This window comes from Choloepus didactylus, chromosome 9, assembly GCF_015220235.1.
Source record: "Choloepus didactylus isolate mChoDid1 chromosome 9, mChoDid1.pri, whole genome shotgun sequence".
Lineage (NCBI taxonomy): Eukaryota > Metazoa > Chordata > Mammalia > Pilosa > Megalonychidae > Choloepus > Choloepus didactylus.
Window position 1 is genome coordinate 93,638,672 of NC_051315.1, and position 18,874 is coordinate 93,657,545.

The 18,874-nt window shown below is 39.4% G+C and overlaps 1 pseudogene; it reads left to right on the forward strand.

Annotated features, from left to right (window-relative positions):
• The first annotated feature begins 1,062 nt into the window (after nt 1-1,062).
• LOC119544558 lies at nt 1,063-2,920 on the forward strand (annotated as a pseudogene).
• The last annotated feature ends 15,954 nt before the right edge of the window (nt 2,921-18,874 follow it).

Consider the following 18,874-nt stretch of genomic DNA (forward strand, 5'->3'; position numbering starts at 1 on the left):
ATCCAAGAAAAAAAACATAATCTCCACAATCAGGTAGATTTCTGTCCTGGACCTGCAAGTCTGGACCCCTCCCGCTTGCTCAGTTCCACACAGCTTGGGAGTCACACAGAGACAAACACCGCCCAGGTACCTCTCACTACAAATGCAGACTATGGAGCCATCACAGCAGTGAGTCAGAACCCCACACACATCCATGCACAGGGACACAAGTCTGCAGAGACCCAGGCAAAAAACAAGCCACTGAGGAGTGTTACATACAAAAGGGCCTCCAAAGGAGGAAAAAACCCACCATGGCAGAACTGTTGGCAAGAGGTGTGCTCACTCAATCCAGTCACTGTTTGCTAGACCACCTAAACCCAAAACGGATCTTTCTGGATTGCCCTGCCTCTCTTTATTGACCCCATCTGGGTCCAAAGGGTTGGATACCCTTAGGGGGAAGAAATGGGAGGAAGAAAAGACTCACAGACAAAAACGGGGTAGAGGGAACTGAGCTGCTGTAAGACAGGATGGGTTCCAGAACAGAAAAGTGTAAAGAAAAGGGGGTACTGAGTGAGGGAGAGAATTTAAACAAATTATAGGAGCTGGAGAGAAAATGCTGCGCAAAAACAAACAGATCAAGATTCCCAAAAGAGGAACTGAGGAAAGGAAGCTTTTCACTGAAAATGAAACAATTGCACAAAAAGTGCAATCTTAATAATTGTACTGCACATCCAGAGCAAGAAACAGATGAAGAGCTGAGAAAATCTGAACAATTAAACACAGGCTACTCTAAAGGCCTGGTATAAGTTGGATCAAGCATCAAAAAAGAGCCTTAATACAAAGCCAATCAACAACAAAACCCTAGATGAGGGAGATCTGCTTGCACACACAAGGAGAAGGGTTGAGCCACTGCCACTGTCCTCACCATAGTGAGTACAGAGTTGGGACTGGAGCTGCCGCCACAGAGACACTGGGGATTGTGTTGCTAATCCCCAGCCCTTCTGCCTCACCTTCTTTGCTCACTCAGCCCCCGCCTCCATTTCCTGCCCTCTCTTCACCACACACACAGCTCCGCCCCCCATCATGGATCCAGGCAGCAGCAGCAGGGGCGGCAGGGGCAGCAACAGCAGCAGTGACTGGGCACCCGACTGCTGGGACCAGATGGACCTGGAAGCTCCCTGCTGGGCCCTGGCAGTGGCGGCGATGGCTGAGGCCCAACATGAGCACCTCAGAGCAGCCTTCAGCTGGCAGCTCATCATGAATGACAAACTCTTCATGCCCAATGTCCACACTGCTGAATTCATGCCATCCTTTCTGCGGGTCTGGCCCAGCTGAAGCCAGCCCCATCTGGCGCCACCACCAACAACCACGGAGCTGGCTGTAGCACAGTAGGCCCTTTGGCACCATGGAACCTTTTCAAGAGGAGAAGCCATTGTTGTGTGAAGGTTCGAATTCAGCTGCTAGCCTGGAACTTTCAGAACCTGTGGTAGAAAATGGAGAGACAGAAATGTCTCCAGAAGAGTCATGGGAGCACAAAAAAGAAATCAGTGAAGCAGAGTCAGGGGATGGTTCCTTGGGAGACAGAAAGTCCCAAGAGGAAAATGCCCAAGAAATGATGGAAGGGGAAGAGGAAATACCAAAACCTAAATCTGTGATTGCACCACCAGGTGCTCCTAAAAAAGAACATGAAAATGTAGTATTCATTGGGCATGTAGATGCTGGCAAATCAACCATTGGAGGGCAAATAATGTATTTGGCTGGAACGGTTGACAAAAGGACACTTGAGAAATATGAGAGAGATGCTAAAGAAAAAAAACAGAGAAACTTGATACTTGTCTTGGGCCTTAGACACAAATCAAGAAGAATGAGATAAGAGTAAAACACTAGAAGTGAGTCTTGCCTATTTTGAAACAGAAAAGAAGCATTTCACAATTCTAGATGCCCTTGGTCACAAGAGTTTTGTCCCAAACATGATTGGTGGTGCTTCTCAAGCTGATCTGGCTGTCAAACTGGTAATCTCTGCCAGGAAAGGAGAGTTTGAAACTGGATTTGAAAAAGGAGGACAGACAAGAGAACATGCAATGTTGGTGAAGACAGCAGGTGTAAACGCTTAATTGTGCTTATTAATAAGATGGATGATCCAACAGTAAATTGGAACAATGAGAGATACAAGAAATGTAAAGAGAAACTAGTGCCATTTTTGAAAAAAGTTGGCTTCAATCCCAAAAAGGACATTCACTCTATGCCCTGCTCAGGATTGACTGGAGCAAATCTTAAAAAGCAGTCAGATTTGTGTCCTTGGTACAGTGGATTACCATTTATTCCCTATCTGGATAATTTGCCAAACTTCAATAGATCAGTTGATGGACCAATCAGGCTGCCAGTTGTGGATATGTACAAGGATATGGGCACTGTGGTCCTGGAAAAAGTAGTATCAGGATCTATTTGTAAAGGCCAGCAGCTGGTAATGATGCCAAACAAACACAACATGGAAGTTCTTGGAATTCTTTCTGATGATGCAGAAACTGATTCTGTAGCCCCAGGTGAAAACCTCAAAATCAGACTGAAGGGAATTGAAGAAGAGATCCTTCCAGGATTCATACTTTGTGATCCTAATAATCTTTGTCATTCTGGATGCACATTTGATGTCCAGATAGTGATTATTGAGCACAAATCCATCATCTGCCCAGGTTATAATGCCATGTTGCATATTCATACCTGTACTGAGGAAGTTGAAATAACCGCCTTAATCTGCTTGGTAGATAAAAAAATCAGGAGAAAAAAGTAAGACTCGACCCCATTTTGTGAGACAAGATCAAGTATGCATCACTCTTTTAAGGACAGCGAGAACCATCTGCCTCAAGACCTTTAAAGAGTTCCCTCAGATGGGGGTAAGACCTCAATTGGAAAAGTTCTGAAACTGGTTCCAGAGAAAGACTAAGCATTTTCTTGATGACTCTGAACAATACTGTGAGGAAAACTGACTGCAAAAGCCTACTTCACACCGCCTTCTCTTATTTCTGCCCATTGACAAACCTCTTCCCATATTTTTCAAAGAGAAAATTCACAGCAAAAGTCCACATTAGGTCAGCTTTCTCACACCGAGAGCTCTGCTATGCCACTATTGAATTTTCCCCAAGATTTTTTTCTTCCCCTCTCAAACTCTGCTTCTTTGGACAGATTTGGCAATAGCTTTGTAAGTGATGTGGACCTAATTGCCTACAACAAAGAAAACCTACAGAATTTTTTTTTTAATTTTCACCTTAGGCATATTTAGGCTTTTTTTCTCCCAGGCAGGTCATTCTGAGTGTGTGAGTGTATGTGCACATGTTAAAAACACAACTATCATGTTAATAAAATATTCAATTTGAAATCCTTTTCTGTATTTGAACTGCTTTTAAATAATGTTTTTTATCTGTATGTAACACTGTTGCATTCGCTTTTTAACTTAACCAAGTAATTGAATACATTTTATTACCTGGATTTTTCTAAACTCTTCCCCTACTGACTACTTTAAATGAGGCATTTACAAACAATGTTCAAGTTTGTATTAAAGGAAAGAATTAGTTTTACCCCTTCTTTTGATGGGTAATGCATACATACAGTTAAATACCTTTATGCAACTGTGTGACACTGCTTTATTAGGTCTATCGTTATTTTATGCTTATTTATATTTTAATATGATTTCTTAAACACAGTATGTTGTTTAAAATAGAACAGCATATTGTAGTTTTTAAGTAAGCATAATGAAATTGTACCCCTACAGGAAATTCCATTAACTCGTTAAATCTGTGAAATTTATAATAAAGAAAGCATGTTGAGATGTTTCAAAAATGCCTCCTTTAGTATTTATGAGTTGCATGCATCTAGTATGAAAACTATAAATTTTACAAGTGCCAGTTCTCCAAGTTACTCAGTTCATTCTTTGTATCAGTAACTAAAGGTTGGATAATCCTTGCTGATTAAATCTCAATCTAGGAACTAAATGAACACAGACTTAGACTCATTGGAATTTGCACAGACTGAAATTTACAGTGATAAGTATAATCAAGCACAGTTTAAGTTTTATCTCAATTATTTGAAATTAACCGAGTTTTCTCAGAGAACAAGAAGCTGACATTTGTTAAACCGTTATTTGGACAAACCACACAATGTGGTGGTTTTTAGATTGAAGGCTGACTTTCTGCTATAACTATCATGACTCTGACAAGTCCCTCCCTTATAATCTTCCTCCTCAGAAAAGAAAAGCCTACTTAGACTCTAACTTGATGTTATCCTGTTTTCTTAATTATGGAATCCCCTTCATTTCATGAACGAGGCCATATCTTATGGACAGGCAGCTTCCTATAATTATATTTATGGCTATTTAATTGCATGAGGAAGGCGGGGCAAGATGGCAGACTGGTGAGCTGTATGTTTTAGTTACTCCTCCAGGAAAGTAGGTAGAAAGCCAGGAACTGCATGGACTGGACACCACAGAGCAATCTGACTTTGGGCATACTTCATACAACACTCATGAAAACGTGGAACTGCTGAGATCAGCGAAATCTGTAAGTTTTTGTGGCCAGGGGACCTGCACCCCTTACTGCCAGGCTCAGTCCAGTGGGAGAAGGGGCTGTCAGCTCCGGGAAGGAGAAGGGAGAACTGCAGTGGCAGCCCTTATCGGAAACTCATTCTACTGATCCAAACTCCAACCACAGATAGACTGAGACCAGACACCAGAGAATCTGAGAGCAACCAGCCCAGCAGAGAGGAGACAGGCATACAAAAAAGCAGCACGAAAAACTCCAAAATAAAAGCGGAGAATTTTTGGAGTTCTGGTGAACACAGAAAGGGGAAGGGCAGAGCTCAGGCCCTGAGGCTCATATGCAAATCCCGAAGAAAAGCTGATCTCTCTGCCCTGTGGAACTTTCCTTAATGGCCCTAATTGCTTTGTCTCATAGCATTTCAATAACCAATTAGATCTGTGAGGAGGGCCCCCTTTTTTTTTTTTTAATCCTCTTTTCTTTTTCTAAAACAATTACTCTAAGAAGCCCAATACACAAAGCTACAAAGACTTGCAATTTGGGCAGGTCAAGAGCAGAACTAAGAGAGCTCTGAGACAAAAGGCAATAATCAAGTGGCTGAGAAAATTCACTAAACACCACAACTTCCCAAGAAAAGGGAGGTGTCCGCTCACAGCCATCATCCTGGTGGACAGGAAACACTCCTGCCCATCGCAAGCCCCATAGCCCAGAGCTGCCCCAGACAACCCAGTGTGACGGAAGTGCTTCAAATAACAGGCACACACCACAAAACTGGGCGTGGACATTAGCCTTCTCTGCAACCTCAGCTGATTGTCCCAGAGCTGGGAAGGTGGAGCAGTGTGAATTAACAAAGCCCCATTCAGCCATCATTTCAGCAGACTGGGAGCCTCCCTACACAGCCCAGCAGCCCAGAACTGCCCTGGGGGGATGGCACTCACCTGTGACATAGCACAGTCATCCCTCAACAGAGGACCCGGGGTGCACAGCCTGGAAGAGGGGCCCACATGCAAGTCTCAGGAGCCATACGCCAATACCAAGGACTTGTGGGTCAGTGGCAGAGACAAACTGTGGCAGGACTGAACTGAAGGATTAGACTAGTGCAGCAGCTTTAAAACTCCAGGATCACTAGGGATATTTGATTATTAGAGCCACCTCCCTCCCTGACTGCCCAGAAACACGCCCCATATACAGGGCGGGCAACACCAACTACACACGCAAGCTTGGTACACCAATTGGACCCCACAAGACTCACTCCCCGACTCACCACAAAGGCAAAGCAGGGGAGAACTGGCTTGTGGAGAACAGGTGGCTCGTGGATGCCACCTGCTGGTTAGTTAGAGAAAGTATACTCCACGAAGCGATAGATCTGATAAATTAGAGATAAGGACTTCAATTGGTGTACAAATCCTAAAAGAACCCTATCAAGTTCAGCAAATGCCAAGAGGCCAAAAGCAACAGAAAATTATAAAGCATATGAAAAAAACAGACGATATGGATAACCCAAGCCCAAGCACCCAAATCAAAAGATCAGAAGAGACAAAGCACCTAGAGCAGCTATTCAAGGAACTAAAGATGAACAATGAGACCATAGTACGGGATACAAAGGACATCAAGAAGACCCTAGAAGAGCATAAAGAAGACATTGCAAGACGAAATAAAAAAATAGATGATCTTATGGAAATTAAAGAAATTGTTGCCCAAATTAAAAAGATTCTGGACACTCATAGTACAAGACTAGAGGAAGTTGAACAACGAATCAGTGACCTGGAAGATGACAGAATGGAAAATGAAAGCATAAAAGAAAGAATGGGGAAAAAAATTGAAAAAATCGAAACGGACATCAGGGATATGATAGATAATATGAAACGTCCGAATATAAGACTCATTGGTGTCCCAGAAGGGGAAGAAAAGGGTAAAGGTCTAGGAAGAGTATTCAAAGAAATTGTTGGGGAAAACGTCCCAAATATTCTAAACAACATAAATACACAAATCATAAATGCTCAGCAAACTCCAAATAGAATAAATCCAAATAAATGCACTCTGACACATATTCTGATCACACTGTCAAACACAGAAAAGAAGGAGCAAGTTCTCAAAACAGCAAGAGAAAAGCAATTCACCACATACAAAGGAAACAGCATAAGACTAAGTAGTGACTACTCAGCAGCCACCATGGAGGCAAGAAGGCAGTGGCACGATATATTTAAAATTCTGAGAGAGAAAAATTTCCAACCAAGAATACTTTATACAGCAAAGCTCTCCTTCAAATTTGAGGGAGAGGTTAAATTTTTCACAGACAAACAAATGCTGAGAGAATTTGCTAACGAGAGACCTGCCCTACTGGAGATACTAAAGGGAGATACTAAAGAGAAACAAAGAAAGGACAGAGAGACTTGGAGAAAGGTTCGGTACTAAAGAGATTCGGTATGGGCACAATAAAGGATATTAATAGAGAGAGGGGAAAAATATATACGACAAACATAAACCAAAGGATAAGATGGCTGATTCAAGAAATGCCTTCATGGTTATAATGTCAAATGTAAATGGATTAAACTCCCCAATTAAAAGATATAGATTCGCAGAATGGATCAAAAAAAATGAACCATCAATATGTTGCATACAAGAGACTCATCTTAGACACAGGGACACAAAGAAACTGAAAGTGAAAGGATGGAAAAAAACATTTCATGCAAGCTACAGCCAAAAGAAAGCAGGTGTAGCAATATTAATCTCAGATAAAATAGACTTTAAATGCAGGGATGTTTTGAGAGACAAAGAAGGCCACTACATACTAATAAAAGGGGCAATTCAACAAGAAGAAATAACAATCATAAATGTCTATGCACCCAATCAAGGTGCCACAAAATACATGAGAGAAACACTGACAAAACTAAAGGAAGCAATTGATGTTTCCACAATAATTGTGGGAGACTTCAACACATTACTCTCTCCTATAGATAGATCCACCAGACAGAAGACCAATAAGGAAATTGAAAACCTAAACAATCTGATAAATGAATTAGATTTAACAGACATATACAGAACATTACATCCCAAATCACCAGGATACACATACTTTTCTAGTGCTCATGGAACTTTCTACAGAATAGATCATATGCTGGGACATAAAACAAGCCTCAATAAATTTAAAAAGAATGAAATTATTCAAAGCACATTCTCTGACCACAGTGGAATACAATTAGAAGTCAATAACCATTAGAGACTTAGAAAATTCACAAATACCTGGAGGTTAAACAACACACTCCTAAACAATCAGTGGGTTAAAGAAGAAATAGCAAGAGAAATTGCTAAATATATAGAGACGAATGAAAATGAGAACACAACATACCAAAACCTATGGGATGCAGCAAAAGCAGTGCTGAGGGGGAAATTTATAGCACTAAACGCATATATTAAAAAGGAAGAAAGAGCCAAAATCAAAGAACTAATGGATCAACTGAAGAAGCTAGAAAATGAACAGCAAACCAATCCTAAACCAAGTAGAAAAAAAGGAAATAACAAGGATTAAAGCAGAAATAAATGACATAGAGAACAAAAAAACAATAGAGAGGATAAATAACACCAAAAGTTGGTTCTTTGCGAAGATCAACAAGATTGACAAGCCCCTAGCTAGACTACAAAATTAATTGCATGAAAGTTAAATAAATTTTATTATATCAAAAAAAAAAAACCTAGATGAGAGGGAGAAACTGAGCTTCAGAGTTAACACATCAAAATAGTTAGATGCTCAGACATCAGCAAACATTTAAAAAGATTGAATATACAAAGTATCTTCTCAGACCATAATGGAATAAAGCTGGAAATCAATAACAGGGAGAGAACTGGAAAATCCACAAATATCTAGAAGTTAAATAACACCCACTTAAACAATCAGTGAGTCAAAGAAGAATTTACAAAGGAAACCACTAGATACCTCAAAATAATTGAAAACAAGAACATAACATATGAAAACTTATGGTATGTAGTGAAGACAGTCTGAGAGGGAACTTTATAACCCTAAGTACCTACAATTAAAAAGAAGAAAGAGATAAAATCAAAGACCTAACTGCACATATGGAGGAGCTAGAGAAAGAACAGCAAACTAATCCCAAAGCAAGCAGAAGGAAAGAAATAACAAAGATTAGAGTGGAACAAAATGAAATATAGAGAACACAAAAAAACAACAAGAATATTAATAAAAGTAAAAATTGGTTCCTTTTATTTTGATCAATAAAACTGACAAACCCTTATCTATATTGACAAGAAAGAAAAAGAGAAGATGCAAATAAATAAATTCAGAAATGAGAGGGGGGCATTACTACTGAACCTACAGAAATAAAAATAATCATAAAAGGATACTATGCATAACTGTATGCCAACAAATTAGACAACTGAGATGAAATGGACAAATTCCTAGAAACACACAAACAACCTACACTGACTCTAGAAGAAACAGATGATCTCAACAGACCAATTACAAGTAAAGAGATAGAATCAGTCTCAAATTTTTCTCCCAACAAAGAAAAGCCCAGGACCAAATGGCTTCCGAGGTGAATTCTACCAAACATTCCAAGAAGAATTAATATCAATCCTGTAAACTCTTCCAAAAAATTGAACAGGGGAAAACTATGTTAGTCATTGTATGAGGCCAACATCACCCTAATTCCAAAGCCATATAAAGATATCAGAAGAGATGTATAAACCAATTTCTCTTAGTAGTATGATGCAAAAATCTTCAAAATATACTTGCAGATGGAAGAAGATGGTGGCATAGAGAGGAGTGGAAGCTAGTTTGTCCCCTTGGAACAACTAAAACAACCAGGAACAACTAGTAAATAATCTGGAATAACTGTAGGGGAACAAACATGACTGTCCACTCATCATACACCATCCTGAATTGGGAGGAATGCCCGAGATTGCAGCATAAAATCTGTAAGTAAAAACTGTGGATCTGAGTCGGGAGCCCCCTTCCCCCATGGCCCAAACTGCAAAGCCTCGTTGTGCTAGAGAGCAACACTCTCCGAGCAAGTGAATATAGCTCAGCTGAGCTCCAGCTGGGGTTTTAATTAACAAACGTGGACTGCTCAATAAAAGATATGTATCCTTAGCAAGCAGACAGAGGCTTTTGGTGATGACTGACCTTGGAGAGCTGGAGAGTGGCTGCAGACTTGCCCTGAAGGGGGCTTTCTTTCCCTTTATCTGCTCAGTGGAGAAAGCCTCAGCCATTTTCAGTTCCCAATGCTCTGACCCAGACAAAGGTGGAGATAGCACAGGCAGAGACACTGTTCAAATGTAAATGACCTCACCCTAGGGAGTGTATTTTCCCTAAGAGGAAGAAGGTGGTGCCAAGCTCTACTACCCGCCTTCCATTCAGAACCAGACCCCAGAGCCTGGGGGAAAACAGCCATGGGCCACAGCTCCTTACACCAGTCTGGAGTTACAGGCTGACAGGCACCACCTGCTGGGCAAAGCACAGTGATTTGAGGCCTCACAGGGTGTATCAATCGTCTAAGACAGGCCCTCAGGGAACCCAGATACTGAGCATTTCTTCCTTCTGGGACCAGAGCCCATTTTGGTCTGGGAAAACCTGATTGGGCTAACCAAGGAAACCATGCCTAGACAACAGAAAACTACAATCTACACTAAGAAAAACAAAGTTATGGCCCAAACAAAGGAACAAACTTACACTTCAACTGCGATACAGGAATTTAAACAGCTAATACTAAATCAATTCAAAAATTTTAGGGGAAGATATGGCAAAAGAGATGAAGCATATAATGGAAACACTGGGCGTACATAAGGAAAAAATTGAAAGTTCGAAAAAACAACTGGCAGAATCTATGGAAATGAAAGGCACAACACAAGAGATGAAAGAAACAATGGAGACATACAACAGCAGATCTCAAGAGGTAGAAGAAAACACTCAGGAACTGGAGAACAATGCACCTGAAAGACTGCACACAAAAGAACAGGTAGAGAAAAGAATGGAAAAATATGAGCAATGTCTCTGGGAACTTAAGGACAAAATGAAATGGAGGACTGTATGTGTCATGAGTGTCCCAGAAGGATTAGACGAGGGAAAAGGGGCAGAAGCTATAATAGAGGAAATAATCAATGAAAATTTCCCATCTCTTATGAAAGACATAAAATTACAGATGCAAGAAGCACAGTGTACCCCAAACAGAATAGATCTGAATAGGCCTATGCCAAGACACTTTATAATCAGAATATCAAACATCAAAGATAAAGAGAGAATCCTGAAAGCAGCAAGAAAAAAGTGATCCATCACATACAAAGAAAGCTTAATAAGACTATGTGCGGATTTCTCAATAGAAACCATGGAGGCAAGAAGGTAGTGGGGTGATATATTTAAGGTACTGAAAGAGAAAAACCACCAACCAAGAACCATATATCCATCAAAACTGTCCTTCAAATATGAGGAAGAGCTTAAAATATTCTCTGACAAACAGACAGTGACAGAGTTTGTGAACAAGATACCTGCTCTACAGGAAACACTAAAGGAAGCACTTCAGACAGGAAGGAAAAGACAGGAGTGAGAGGTTTGGAAAACAATTTTGGGAGATAGTAGCACAGCAATGTAAGTACACTGAACAAAGATGACTGTGAGTATGGTTGAAAGAGGAAGGTTAGGAGCATGTGGGACACCAGAAGGAAAAAAGAAAGATAAAGACTGGGACTGTATAACTCAGTGAAACCTAGGGTGCTCAATGATTGTAATAAAAGGTACAAACATGTTTTCACATGAGGTAGAACAAATGAAAGTCAGCCTTGCAAGGTGTTAAAAATAGAGTGGGATTGGGGGGAAAATACAATCAATGCAAAATAGAGACTATAATTAACAGAAACATTGTATTACGTTTCCTTTAATATAACAGGCAATATACTAAAGCTAAATGCATATGGGGGAAGGGGACCCAGGGGAAAGGTATGGGACTCCTGGCATTGGTGATGTTGTCTGACTCTTTATTCTACTTTAGTTTAATGCTATCTTTCCTTTTGTTGCTTCCTAGCTGTCATGTTTTTTTCTCTTTCTTTTTCTCTTGTCTCTTTACCTTCTTTGACTCTTCCTCCTTCTTTGTGGAAGAAATGGAGATGTCCTTATATAGATAGCGGTGATGGTGCTGAATACATAAATACATGACTATACAGGGAACCAGCGATTGTTTACTTAGGATGGAATGTATGGTGTGTGAACAAAACTGTCTTTAAAAAATGGGTTGATGAAGAAACCTTGAGGGCACTGTATTGAGTGAAATAAGACAGACACATAAGGACTAATATTGCAGGGTCTCACTGATATGAACTAAATATAATATGCAAACTCATAGACATGAAATATAAGTTACAAAGTTATAGAACGAAGTTAAAGAATGGGAAGAAATTGCTTAGTATGAGGAGAATGTTTAACTAGGTTGAACTTAAATGTTTGAAAACGGACAGAGGTGATGGTAACACGTTATGAGAATGACTAGCAGTGCTGAAAGGTGTGTGAAGGTGGTGGAAACGGTAAGCTCAGAGTCATGTATATCACCAGAAGGAAAACTGGAGGTTAAAAGATGGGAATGTATAAAACAGTGAATCTTGTGGTAAACAATGTCCATGATTAACTGTACAAATATTAGAAATCACTCTCATGAACTAGAACAAATGTATGACACGCATATAGGAAAAAATATATACCTATTGCAAACTATATACTACAGTTAGTAGTATTTTAACATTCTTTCACCAAGAGTAACAAATGTACTATACCAAAACTATGGACCAATAATGGAGGGGGTTGGTTAGGGGTATGGGAGGATTGGAATTTCCTTTTTTTCCTTTATTTCTTTTCTGGAGTAATGAAAATTTTCTAAAAATTGAAAAAAAAGTGGATGCAAAGCTGTATGATGGTACCATGGGCAACTGATTGTACACTTTGGATCTTTGGATAGTTGTATGGTATGTGAACAATCCCAATTAAAAAAAAATACTTGCAAATCAAATCTCAAAGCACATTTAAAGAATTATACAACACAATCAAATGAGTTTTATCCCAGGTACGCAGGGGTGGTTCAATATAAGAAAATCAGTTGATGTTATGAACCACATTAACAAAACAAAGGGGAAAAAACACATGGTCACTCAACTGACATAAAAAAGACATTTGACAAAATGCAGCATCCTTTCTTGATAAAAACACAAAAATAGGAATAGAAGGAAACTCCCTCAATATGATAAAGGGCATATATTAAAAACACAGAGCTAACATTATCCTCAATGGTGAAAGACTGAAAGCTTTCCCTCTAATATCGGAAAAAGACAAGGATCCCACTGTCACCACTGTTATTCAACACTGTGCTAGAAGTTGTTGCCAGAAAAGTTAGGCAAGAAAAATAAACAAAAGGCATCCACATTGGAAAGGAAGGAGTAAGACTTCCACTATTTGTAGATGACATGACCCTATATGGAGAAAGTCCTGAAAAATCTACAACAAAGCTACTAAAGCTAATCAACAAATTCAACAAAGTAGTAGGGTACAAGATCAACATGCAAAATTCTGCAGTGTTTCTATGCAGTAGTGATGAGCAATCTGAGGAAGAAGTCAAGGAAAAAGTTCCATTTACAATAGCAACTAAAAGAATCAATATCTAGGAATGAATTTAACCAAGGATGTAAAGGACTTATACATGGAAAACCACAAAAATTTGCTACAAGAAATCAAAGAGCTAAATAAATGGAAGGATAGTGCATGCTCATGGATTGGAAGGCTAAATATTGTTAAGATGTCAATTCTACCCCAAATAATTTACAGATTCAATTCAATCCCAATCAAAATTCTAATAATTTACTTTGCAGAAATGGAAAAGCCAATTATCAAATTTATTTGGAAGCAGAAGAGACCCAGAATAGCCAAAACCATCTTGAAAAAGAAGAACAAAATTGGAGGACTCACACTTCCTGATTTTAAAGTTTATTACATGCTACAGTGGTCAAAGCAGCATGGTACTGGCACAAGGATACATGTATGGACCAATGGAATCAAATTAAGTGTTCAGAAATAGATGCTCATATCTATGGCCAACAGATTTTAACAAGGCTGTCAAGTCCACTCAATTGGGAAAGAATAGCCTCTTTAACAAATGATGTTGTGAAAACTGGATATCCATATGCAAAAGAATGAAGGAGGACCCCTATCTCACACTGTATACAAATATTAACTCAAAGTGGATCAAAGACCTAAATACAAAACCTGAACTATAAAGCTCCTAGAAGAAACTGTAGGGAAGCATCTTCATGATCTTGTGTTAGGCAATGGTTTCCTGGACTTTACACCCAAAGCACAAGCAACAAAAGAAAAACACTGATAAATGGGACCTCATCAAAATTAAATTTTATCATGAAAGTGAAAAGACAACCTAATCAATGGGAGAAAATATTTTAAAACCACACATCCAATAAGGGTTTAATATACAGAATATACAAAAAAAAATCCTACAGCTCAACAATAAAAAGACAGACAATCCAATTAAAACATGGGCAAAAGACTTGAATAGACAATCTCCCCAAAGAGGATACACAATTGGGTTAAAAAGCACATGTAAAGGTTTCAAAATCATTAGCCAATAGGGAAATACAAAGAAAAACCAAAATGAGATACCATCTCACACCCACTAGAAGGGCTATTACTTAAAAATAAAAACAAACAAACAAATAAACAAATAAACAAATAAATAAATAAATAAACAACAGAAAATTACAAGTGTTGGAGAGGATGTGGAGAAATAGGAATGCTCATTCATTGCTGATGAGAGTGTAAAATGGTGCAGCTGCTGTGGATGATGATTGGTAGTTCTTCAAAAAGTTAAGTATAGAATTACCATATGTGCTGGTTTGAATGTATTATGTCCCCCAGAAAAAGCCATATACTTTGATGCAATCTTGTGGGGCAGACATATTAGTGGGGATTAAGTTGGAATGTTTGGATTAAGTTGTTTGCATGGAAATGCACCCCACCCAACTGTAGGTGATAACTCTGATGAGATAATTTCCATGGAGGCATGGCCTCATCCATTCAGGGTGGGCCTTGATCAGTGGAGCCATATGAATGAGCTGACAAACAGAAGGAACTCAGTGCAACTGTGAGTGACATTTTGAAGAGGAGTACAGCCAAGAGGGACACTTTGAAGAAAGCACAGGAGCTGCAGAGAGACAGTTTGAAGATGGCCATTGAAAGCAGACTCTTGCTCTGGAGAAGCTGAGAGAGGACAAATATCCCTAGTGCAACTAAGAGTGACATTTTTGAGGAACTGCAGCCTAGAGAGGAACGTCCTGGGAGAAAGCCATTTTGAAACCAAAACTTTGGAGCAGATGCCAGCCACATGCCTTCCCAGCTAACAGTGGTTTTTCGGACACCATTGGCCATCCTCCAGTGAAGGTACTCGATTGCTGAAGTGTTACTTTGGACACTTTATGGCCTTAAGACTCTAACTGTGTAACCAAATAAACCCCCTTTATAAAAGCCAATCCATCTCTGGTGTTTTGCATTCCGGCAGCATTAGCAAACCAGAACACCATATGATCCAGCCATCCCATTTCTAGGTATATACCCAAAATAATCAAAAGCAGGGACTAGAACAGATATTTTCACATTGACATTCATAGCGGCATTATTCACAGTTGCCAAAAGATGGAAGCAACTGAAGGATCCATCAAGCAACAAACAGATAAAACAAAATGTGGTATATACATACTATGGAATATTATCCAGCAATAAAAAGGAATGAAATTCTGGTTCATGCAACAACATGAATGAACCTTAAAGACATTAAGTGACATTTCACTTAAAGACATTGAGTGAAACAATCCAGACACAAAAGCATAAATATTGTATGATCTCACTGGTTTGAAATGTTTACAACAAGTGAACTCATGGTGTTAGAATCTAGAATATAGGTTAGCAGGGGCTGGGTTGGGGAGAGGAAGTGGGGACTTAATGCTTAATTTGTACAGAATTTCTATTTGGGTTGGTTGTAAAGTTTAGGAAGAATGGTGGTGATGGTGGCATAACATTACAAGTGTAATTAACAACAATGAATTATATATGTGAATGTCAATCAAGGGGGAAATTTTAGGTCATATATATGTTACTAGAATAAAAATTGAAAGATAAAACATAGAACTGTAAAATAAAATGAATCCTATTGTAAACAATGGACTATAGTTAATAGTATAATTATTTAAAAAAAGTTCTTTCATGAATTATAACAAATGTACCACACTGATGCAAGGTGTCAATAATAGGGTAGTATATTGGGAAAAAAACACTCTAACATAATGATAGACTATACTTAACAGTACAATTATATGAAAAATGTAAAATACATGGTTTATAATGTAGAATGTAGGGGAACTAGCGATAGAGAGCAATTAATGAAGGGGGAATGATAACCCAACAAGAAAAGATAAGCTATTGTGGGTAAATTTAATGTTCTGGGAATACCCAGGAATGACTATGGTTTGTTAATTTCTGGTGGATATGGTAGGAACAAGTTCACAGAAATGTTGCTATATTAGGCTATTTTCTTGGGATAGAGTAGGAACATGATGGAAGTAAAGTAGTTATTTTAGGTTAGTTGTCTTTTTCTTACTCCCGTTATGGTTTGTTTGAAATGTTTTTTTAATTGTATTTTTTTTAATTTTATATAGTTAATAGTTATTTTTTTTTTAAGTTAATTAAAAAAAAAAAAAGACAATGAAAAAATATGCAGAGCCCCCCTGAGGAGCTGGTGGAGAATGCAGGGGTGTTGGGCCTCCCCACCTTGATGGTTGCTGATGTGCTCACATAGGGGACTGGTGGTTTGATGGGCTGAGCCCTCTACCATGGGACTAGCCCTTGGGAAGACTGTTACTGCAAAGGAGAGGCTAGGCCTGCCTATAATTGTGCCTAAGAGCCTCCTCCCAAATGCCTCTTTGTTGCTCAGATGTGGCCCTCTCTCTCTAGCTAAGCCAACTGTTCTAGTTTGCTAATGCTGCAGAATGCAAAACACCAGAGATGGATAGGCTTTTAAAAAATGGGGGTTTATTTCACTACACAGTTACAGTCTTAAGGTCACAAAACGTCCAAGGTAACACATCAGTAATCGGGTACCTTCACTGGAGATGGCCAATGGCGTCCGGAAAACCTCTGTTAGCTGGGAAGGCACATGGCTGGCGTCTGCTCCAAAGTTCTGGTTTCAAAATGGCTTTCTCCCGGGATGTTCCTCTCTAGCAAGCTTGCTCCTCTTAAAAACGTCACTCATAGCTGCACTCCGTTCAGTCTCTTTGAGTCAGCACATTTATATGGCTCCACTGATCAAAGCCCACCCTGAATGGGTGGGGTCACACCTCCATGGGAGTATCCCACCAAAGTCACCACCCACAGCTGGGTGGGGCACATTCCAAGCAAATCTAACCAGCACCAAAACGTCTGTCCCACAAGACTGCATCAAAGAATATGGTTTTTTCTGGGGGACATAATACATTCAAACCAGCACACTAACTTAGCAGGTGAAATCACTGCCCTCCCTCCTACATGGATCTGACACCCAGGGAAGTAAATCTCCCTGGCACCATGGAATATGACTCCCAGGGAGGAATCTAGACCTAGCATTGTGGGATGGAAAACATCTTCTTGACCAAAAAGGGGATGTGAAAGGAAATGAAATAAGCTTCAGTGGCAGTGAGATTCCAAAAGGAGCCAAAAGGTCACTCTGGTGGGCACTCTTATGCACAATATAGACAACCCTTTTTAGGTTCTAATGAATTGGAATAGCTAACAGTAAATACCTGAAACTATCAAACTACAACCCAGAACCCTTGAGTCTTGAAGACAATTGTATAAAAATGTAGCTTACGAGGGGTGACAATGTGATTGGGAAAGCCATATGGACCACACTCCCCTTTGTCCAGTGTATAGATGGATGAGTAGAAAAATGGGGGCAAAAAAAAAAAGGCACCCAGTGTTCTTTTTCACTTTAACTGTTCTTTTTCTTTGTGTGTGTGTGGTAATGAAAGTGTTCAAAAATTAATTTTGGTGATTGTGCCGGTTTGAGTGTATTGTGTCCCCCAAATGCCATTATCTTTGTGGTCTTGTGTGGGGCAGAAGTTTTGGTGTTGGTTAGATTTGCTTGGAGTGTGCCCCACCCAGCTGTGGGAAATAATTTTGATGAGATGTTCCCATGGAGGCTTGGCCCCACCCATTCGGGGTGGGCCTTGATCGGTGGAGCTATATAAATGAGCTGACTCAAAGAGGAAAGAGAGTGCAGCTGGGAGTGATGTTTTGAAGAGAAGCAAGCTTGCTGGAGAGGAACGTCCTGGGAGAAAGCCGTTTTGAGGCCGGAGCTTTGGAGCAGATGCCAGCTGCCTTCCTAGCTAACAGAGGTTTTCCGGAGGCCATTGGCCATCCTCTGGTGAGGGTACCCGATTGCTGATGTGTTGCCTTGGACGCTTTGTGGCCTTAAGACTGTAACTGTGTAGCGAAATAAATCCCCGTTTTATAAAAGCCAATCCATCTCTGGTGTTTTGCATTCTGCAGCATTAGCAAACTAGGACAGTGATGAATGCACAACTATATAATGGTACTGTGAACAACTGAATGTACACTTTGTGTGACTGCATATACATATCTCAATAAAACTGAATTTAAAAAAACTAAAAAAAAAAAAAGTACAATTATAATACTCTTTCATCATTCGTAACAAAGCTACCACACCAATGCAATGTTAACAGTGTGAAGGGGGTGTAGGAGAACACTGTATTTTTTACATGAGTTTTCTGTAAACCTTTAACTTCTCTAATTAAAAAAATAAATTTAAAAATAATTTTAAAAGAACTTATATTTGTCAAAAGATACTTAAGAAAGTGAAAATATAAGTCACTAACTAGAAGAAGATATTTGCAACATGTATGATTGACAAAGGGCTCATATGTAGACTATATATATTAAATAAACATTTCTACAAATAGGTTAAGTAAAACACAGACAATTCAACAGAAAAATGGGCAAGAGACTTGAACTGACATGTCACAAAAGAGTTTATATTATGGCTAATAAACATACGGAAAGAAGCTCGACCCTCATTAGTCATTGGGAAATGAAAGTTAACACCACAAAGAGATACCATTACCCATCCCCCAGATAGCTAAAGATAAAGAGAATGACAATACCGAATTGCAAGGATATGGAGTACCTAGAACTCTCATACACTTTAAGCAGCAGTATAAATTGGTACATCCTCTTTGAAAATCTGTTTCATATTATGTACTAAAGTTGAGCATATACCTCATTACGATTCAAAAATTCCATTCCTAGGTATATTCCCAACAGA